This window comes from Tyto alba, unplaced genomic scaffold (assembly GCF_018691265.1).
Source record: "Tyto alba isolate M040663 unplaced genomic scaffold, T.alba_DEE_v4.0 Super-Scaffold_14, whole genome shotgun sequence".
NCBI classification, from domain to species: Eukaryota; Metazoa; Chordata; class Aves; order Strigiformes; family Tytonidae; genus Tyto; species Tyto alba.
Window position 1 is genome coordinate 48,517,970 of NW_024881276.1, and position 8,755 is coordinate 48,526,724.

An 8,755-nucleotide genomic window follows, 5' to 3' on the forward strand; every position below is an offset into this window, starting at 1 on the left:
TTTGCCCCCCAGTCAACTCTAATGTTTGTGTCATCTTAGTCTACACTATGTTCTCCCACATGGAAAGTGTCCAAAGTTGTTAAAACATGCTAGTTTAACTCCTCAGCAAGTCCAAACAAAAAACATGATGATGTGACCAGATCAAATTCTGTTTCTCTTTGTGTTGTACCATAAAACGTCAATCAGTTTCTGTGGTAAAGCTTTCATATTCTTGCTAAATTAATCTGGACTTCATGTTGAGAAATGGATGTTATGTTGCAGGCTTTATATATTCAGAAATATCTGTGGATTAGTGCTTTGTCTTCGTTTGTTATTTCATCCCTTTTTTCCTTCAGAGCAGACACATGAATAAATACTTTTCTAATCTAGCAGTTTATTATGCTTGAGTTTCTCAGTTTGTTTCTTCTCTTCTGCCTGTAGAAAGATGAATCTTTGTGAACCCGTGGCTCCCTGCTAGGAGTTGTTTACAACTAATGTCTTCCCTAGTCATCTTTTCCTTTTGATATGTATTGGAAGGAAACCGATTTTTAAGACCACTTTCCTTTCCTCCACAGTGTCTCAAGGGAATATTTCTCTTTCTTTTTCACCCTCTCCTCAACATAACTGTTTTAAATATTTCTTTCATGACAGTTCTTTACTCAAGTTTTTCTCAAAATGTAAGAACATTATTTTTAAACACTCCCCAAATTGCTATTCAAAACCTGCAAAATGTAGTATGTCCCCCTTTTGATCATTTTCTGATTGCTTTTCCTCATTTTATTCTCTTATAGGGAGAAGTTTTTATGGTTGTTTACGTTTGAAAGAATGCATTTTCCTAACTAGCTGCTATTTTTGTTCTTAGACTTTCGGGAAACTTGGTTGTTAACAGTGCAAATAAAGAAACCTGGGTTCAGATGAAGTCAGATCTGTGAGATCTGGCTTTTGAACCATTACATGCTGGCTACCATCAGGTTCAGGCTTACAGAAGAAATGTATCAGGGATGTAGCTCAGGATAAAGTTTGCATTTGGTATCTAGGCATTAATTACCAGTGATTCTTTATCACTGGTGATCACTTCATACCACAGTTGTAGAAACCCCATGTGTCCTATTTCATCTGTGTACTCATCTTTCTATTCTGTTGGGTGTATTTCATAATGTAAACAGTAGGGTGTACTAAATTGTTAAATCTGTTACGCTTGTCCTTTCTTTCCTTGTAGTGTTATAAAATACAAACACCTGACTTCTCTCTCTCCCCTTTTCAATCTGGGTGGTAGTTCTGTGGCAACTCAGCTAACCACAATAAAAATTAACAGCTTTAGTTCATTAAGTGGAATTGAAAACTTGTGCAAACTATTTGGCAAAAAATCTTCCAGTCTCATTCCCCTAGTCAGATCTCTAAAACCTCCTGTAACAATAATGGTACCTTTGTCTGATGTTTTCAGTTATTTGGGGAAAAAGAAAAAAATTAACTTTTGTTGGGGATTCAGTGTCCCCTTCTGAAGTAATATAAAGCAGAATAATGAGATGCCGTAACAAATCCATTTGCTTAAATGCCCTTAATATCCATCAGTAACATATTTCAAGATCTGAAATTATCATTGATAATGATCGTCCTTGTAAATTTTAAGGGATTGTTTGTGATGTTCAGCTTCGAGTGTTAGATTAAGCTGCCAGACCAGGTGGGATTCTGGAGAGGGCACAGTATGGATTCCTCCAGAAAACTGTTCTGCCAGAAAGTGGTAGGACAGATTCTTGTTTTCCTGGTAATAAAAGAAGCCCAGGGGAATTGACCTTATATTTTGGAAGCCTAAACTAGCTATCTAAAACCAAGGGTATATACCCCATTTTGTCTTCATTTTCTCTTCTTTCTCTTCCCCATCATTATATGCTTATTTCATAATATGTCAAATTTGTGGATCATATATAGTGGCTTGTTAATTCAAGAATAGCTGGAAGCTTTTAGTGGTTATTTTTGGGCCATCTGGAACATGAACTTTAATCTTCACAGGCTGTATTTAAAAGAGATGATGGACTCATTTTCCAAAGTTTAATTTGACAGAAGAATGGTTTTATCTGTTATATCAATTAAAGCGGAGTCTATTTGCTATCAGTCAACAATATTGTTTATGCTAAGTACTATAACTGTTAAATGCATTATGTTGCCCATACGGTGGCCATTCTGTCATTGCTTCTCTTCAAATATACCTTTTTTATTGGAGAACCTATTGCTTCTTCTCAGCACATGCTAATAAGGTGTATAACTCTGAAATAAAATCAGGAACTCAGCCCACAGAACTCTGATGAATGCGGAGGTTTAATTTAACAGAACAGAAAACAAAATGGGGGTGATGTTATCCTGCCAGAATTGCTAAATTTTTTTTCTTTTTAAATTTAACTAAAAAGGAGGAGTTGTTCCTGCTATTCTAAAATAGTAAAAATGTTGTGCCCAGTACATGTTCACTTATCACGGCAAATCCACTGCTTTACAGAGAGCAAGCATCTACTTTGTGTTACTACGCTCCTCAAAACAATAATTTGCAAGAGATTTACGTGAGCTATTCTTTTAACATCTTTTGTGGTAGAGGGAATATTGTTTTTAAGGTATATTTACATTTTGGTGGTCAGAAGCTTTCTACAAACATATTGTGAAGGTTTATTTTGGTGTCAGTTCTACAGAAATGCTGAAGTATGGATTTGAACTGAGCTTCCTCTTATTACAAAATGAATAAAAAGTATTGTTGGCAACAGTAACACATCCTTTTTCTGATTCTTTCGAGTTTTTTCTGAGTCAACAATGACTATTGATGACAGCAGATATGAGTCAACATATAAATTTTGTAATCAACATATATATTAAAATCAAATGTCTGGTTTACTTTAAAGAATTCTTAGTTCAGAGCACTGACTTCTCTCTAAAAAAACACAATGGAGAAGGGAGTTTCAGACCATATTCTCACTATATCTACTTTCTTCTTTGCATCCATTTGTTTCCTCTGTATCATTTTCCCAAAGTGCATACTCATTGTTCTGTTATTTTTTCATATTATTTTCTTATCTCATCTCCTTAAAAGCTTAAGTTTTGTCTCCATGATTTTTTTTCTCTTCAGACATTTTACACACATCTGAATTATATGGTTGTACCCATTGCAAAATTTTATTTTAAATTGCTTTTTCACACTGCTGAGAAATAAACATGTGCTCTAGGGACACATGTATGTGAAAAGGAAGAAAATTATTGTTAAGATTTTGCTATATTCTTTTCATTTCTATTGTAGTATCAGCACTCGGTCTGTACTGACGTTTCCTAAATATCATGAGATATTCAGCCAAGAGTAGCTAAGACTTAGCCACTGAAACTGAGAACAAAATTCTTGCCCACAGTACAAGTCTCCCAATTTCTTCCTGTGAAATTGGTGCTGGGGAAGATATATCAAAAGGGAAGAGGGTGCAATTATATAAATCCTTCCTTCTTCTTGAATGATCCTGGGTTTTAATAAGTCTTATGAGCTGTGCAGCATGCTTCATATCTGTCTGCATTCAGGAAAATATGTGAATACCTGAAGAAATAAGGAATCTGCTGTACTGAGCCTTGCAAAGGGATATGGGTAAAGCAGAGGTTCAGAGGAATATCTCACCCTTTTAATTTAAGTTCTGTTTTCCTAAAGGTGATGAGAAGTAGGGAACTTCCATCAGGCTTCGGTGTGGCTAACCACTGTGATTTGTAACCAGTGTCTCACAGAAAATTGTTAGCTACTCATACTCAAAAGATCTAAATGTTTAAAAGAGTAAGTTACTGACAAATGAAAAGGAAATGGTAACCGTGATGTTAACTTGATAGCAATTTCTGAACATTTTTTTTTGTTTGGGAAAATTGTACCAGAACACTTTGAGAAAATGAAGGCTGCATCAGGCTAACACTTGTATCAGGCTACATTCCTGAATTGCCATCTGGAAATATTTTCAGGCAGTCTTCCTGGCCTTGACTCTCAAAGTTGTTCAGGCAGTGAGGTACAAAGACTTGCACACACAGTTCCCATAGAACTGGGGAGCTGATAGCCCTGTCTGAGGTCAGACATGCTATAAATGGGCAAACTCCTCCAGAGATCTCTGCCAGTCAACTTACACATGAACTCTCTGCTGCCTTTGGCAGTCTTTCAGAGATAAATATACTGGATTTTGCATATGCCAGGCCTTTTGCACCATCTGCAGCACAAGATTTCATTGAGAGGAAGGAGGATGGACACTTGGATAATTGATGTCAGTCTTTCATTTGGAGTCAGAACAGTTACTGAGGCAAAAAACTCTGGAAATTAGAAAGTGTCAGTCAGAAATTAACAAGTATCAGTGCAAGGAGTCCCGCCACACTGAGTCAATAAACAACAATATGAAATAAGGTATGTGCTCTATTCTGTCATCTCAGCTGCTTGGTGTTGGAATGAGTGGCTCACCTTTACATCTTTGCAGACTGAAGGAAGCAATTTATATAAGCGTTTATAAAAATTAACTTTGAAACTATTCCATCTTAAGGTGTTAATTTTTGGATCTTGACAAATGCAGTCTCTAAGGCTGACTGTGGTGGTGGTGAAATGACTGACTGCACTGCTTATCAGCATGGCACAATAACAAATAGTTCAGTCTGGCAGCCACGATTTTCTTAAACCCTTTTGTCAGTAGGTATATACTTCTGGGCAGTCCAACAACAATAATCAAGAAAATAAAATTTAAAAAAAAAAAAAAAAAGGTCCAGACATTACAGCTTAATGGCAGTTGTATCTGTGTAGCCTGTCTTTATACCCCAAACCTTAATCTCATAATGTAAAACATTGCTTCACAGATCCAGATGTGGCCCAGGAAATAAAAGGAAGCCTCAGCCAACTAGTCATATTGCTCAAAATAGCTTAGTGTTGACACAGAGGGTCTGAATGGACGCTACCGATTCAATTAAGGCCAAAAAGTCTGGCCTCTCTCCCAGTAAGAAGCACCAGTGCTGTACAGTGCTAGTACACATCTTATTTTACTGTAAGCCTAGTACTGTAATATTTGACAGTTGCTATGTACCGTGCACTTCATGGGTTTAGATCAAAGCGTGAACTGATTTAGGCCACAACCCACCCAATTCACACTGTGTTATATTCACTGAACTCTCATGCTCACTGTGAAGACGTATTACTGGCAGCTTTTGCATTGGTCATAAGTTGTTTATAGAAACTTTCTGAACTGAGCTCAAGTAGAAAGTTATCTTTCAGTGACAGATTTTATTTTTTTTTTTTTTATATTATCCAAAAACTTTAGAAATACTTAATACTGTCTCAAATGATCCCATTACTCTGCTACTAGCTGTATACTGCCTGGAGAGCACAATTACCACTTTCTCAAGGTATAAAAAAAGCATTGCAGTGACTAAGCATCCAGACTCATAAAATGTTTCCTCTTAGCATGAGTTTTGTAGTTTCTTTCACAGATGAGCAAAGCAACAGCCATTGCATAATGTCTGCCACAGTCCAGCCAGCCGATTACGTAGGGGTTGAGCAGATGGGTCTGGAGCCCAGGCTGAGGGCATGAAGGTGAGCTCTCAGGCCCTGGCCATGCATCACAAAGACTGGTAAGTGGCAGGTCCATTAGCATGAATGGGAACAGGTTCCAACAGTGGCTGTGGTGTCCTAGCAACAGAAAGTAAAATGTATGCAATTGTACAACGTTTTGACTGATCAACTTCTTCAGTTTACAATCCACCTGAATTCAAAACAGAAGTGCAAATATATACATATATATACAGGTGTGATTGTACATTTGTCTGTGCATATATACATATTTATCATTCATTTATATATATACGAACACACATATATATGAATCATGAGAATGTATGGATGTCTTATATCATGACCAGAATAGACTAATTCAAGTTTTCATCCATGCTGCTATAGAGGAAAGAAGTAGAATTAAACTCAGAAGCAGGTGAAGGGTCCCTTGCTCAAATGCAGGATCCTGATATGATGGCAGTTTGCTGCATCATAACGCTAGTCTAAGAACCTCTGTAAAATATCTTTTTATAGAATATTGCAAGATGACATTAGTGTGTTTAAAATATCCTTTAATGAATTCTGATTCTTTCTGTACTGAAACCCAAGTGCATTTACAGATGGTTCTACCATATTCCATCCTATCCTGCAGAAAGAAAAGAGCTGAAATTCATCTGGCTGGCTTCTCGCTAGTTTGCTAATCTGTCTATAATTTGGAGCATTTAGTTTGTGGGAGAGATTGGATAAGCAAAGCATATTCCATTAGCTCAAATGCATAAGCATTGCTACCTCCACAGTTTCATTCCAGGAAAGAGGTTTTTTGATTTTTTACTTTTTGGGGGAACTCCTGCTTTTCCAGAGGAGGATTTCAGAAACAACAGAGAAGAAGAATGTGAACATTTGAATACGTCCATAAACTGTTATTTACACATTGCAATGTTTTTTCAAGTGTCCCACACTTGCCTTCTGTATTATGAAACTTTTCAGGGACATGAAAATGGGCAGTCTGGCTTTGTCTTTATAGGACTAACATTTTACTTTACCTCTTTCTCATTATTCTAATCATTGTTGAAAAGCTGTCTTGTACATTTTTTAGCATGCAGACTTCAGTAGTTCCTTTAGCAGGTGTTTCTCAAAAGATGGAGCTGGACCCTATTGCCTCCTGGTATCGGATGAGTCTGTGGCCCAAGCAAGAGCCAGTAACAGGCTATATGCATTGCTTCCACCCTGCAAGGTTGTATAAGGTCTGATTAGCAAGCTATGGAGCCATATGGAAGAAGGTGAAAGAAATTTGTTCTGAACATTTCTCATTTCAGAGGGTAAGAATGCTTATCCTTGTAACTGGTTATCACTTTGTGAGAGTGTTAGCCAAGTAGGGCTAACTGATCTGAAAAAGTGTGAAATGTTTGAACTGCCTTGGCATTTTTTCCCACCAAGCTATTTTTGCATTTTTCCTGCTTCATCTAGTTGCAGGATTCTAGCAGGGGAGAGAGAAGGAGTTTCCTTTCTCCTTCAGGTCCTATTCTGTCTTCTCCTGCCCTTCCTCAGTCCCTTAAATGTCTCTGGACTCTAAAGGGCAGTAATGTTCCTTCAGTACAGTCCTGTAATGATTCTTTAAAAATATATAGCGCAATGGATAGTTCGGTCATATGACTTGTCAATGATTACTGGGCATCTCATCAACAGAGGTGAATGACTACACTGATGGTGTCAGAAATCTTCCCTATCCAAAGCAGAAAGAAACCAGGGTATTTAAAAGGTTTCTACTGGGAGATGGAAGCTATACCAGAAGACTTAACAGTATGGTGGCTGGGTAACTCACCTAGGAGGTAGGGAAGAGACTGCAGTTAGGTGCTGGGTCTTACCTCATCCCACGCGAGTACTATGATGCTGAGTCATAAGGATCTTCCTCCCCATGTCCAGGCCTTCCAGACCTGAGAAATTTTATCAAGAAAACTTTTTTTCTGGAAAGCTGTTGTGTTCCCATATGCATTTAGATTTGACAGAATGCTATTAAAAATAAAATCTTTCCCTCCCTGCTTTTTTCACTTAAAAAAAGAAAATAAGGGTTGAGTATTTCCACTCTTCTCAGCATACCAAATGCTTGGAGTATCACGCTGGTTGGAGGAGGCTGAACTCAAGCCTCAAGAGAACTAAAATCAAATCACTGGGGTAGCTTAGGCCAGTAGGTAGCACTGGATGCATCTTTGCCCTGCACAGAGCAGGAAGGAGAAGCAACATAGCTAGTTCGCCATGTTGCCGTACTTGGGCAGCTTGGTACAGCTCAGTACCCACCTGGATAAGGGCATTGCTCTGGGAGCCTCTTGCACTATCTGCTCCCTCATGGGGCATCTCTAACACCTTGCCATGCAGCCTGTTAGAGAGAGGCTCATAATCGTTATTTGTGTTAGTGAAAACACATGAGCCTGGACATTACTCAGGCGTCAGGGCAGAACTGAGAAAAACATGCTGAAGTGCTTACAGACCTCCCAGTTCTCATAAATCTTTCCCTGGATCAAAACTACTTGTTCCACTCTTTTGTAATATTCAAAGCAGGTAAAAGTGAGTATTTATAGCACCACAGAACTGCGCTAATACTTCTTTGCCCTGTCTCAAAATTTATGGTAACATATTTTCTAACTGCAGCAATTTGCCACCAACCTTTACAAGGATGTCGAGTATAAAGCACATATTAAAAAGAGGAGGATAAATCAATCTCTGATGATTACAAAGTATTATGGTCACTCTATAAAAGTGTCTATTCATCTGAGACTCTTAAATTAGAGATGTGTAGCAAATTATGCAGTCTGAATTCAAATGGCAGTGCTGGTTGGGGAAGCTTCCTTCCTTCTGATACTTGGTCTAAAAAAAGGCTTTGTATTTCTGAGGGTAGTTGCTATTTACTAACACATGGTAATCGTAATTACCCTTGGTGTTTGCCAGGAGAGGAATGCTAAGGCAAACTCCTACCCAGTCCACTGGGCCAAAGCAGTGCTTTGCATTTTCCCTTGTGCCGCTACAGCAGGGTCATTTCTGACGCCTCCCGTGCTACCTTCCCAAACTTAGCCCAGCCTCCCTCAGTGTCCCCCAGTACCTGGCAGGGAAGAAGCATACCAGTTAGTTGGTACGTGGATGTGTGTGTTTAGCCCAGTGATGCTGCGATGCAGGTGCCTTTGCCGCCTCTGAACCAGTAGCTGGCCTTTCTGGGACGGTCTGAGCTCCTGCTGCAGATGGATTTGCTGCCATGTGTCA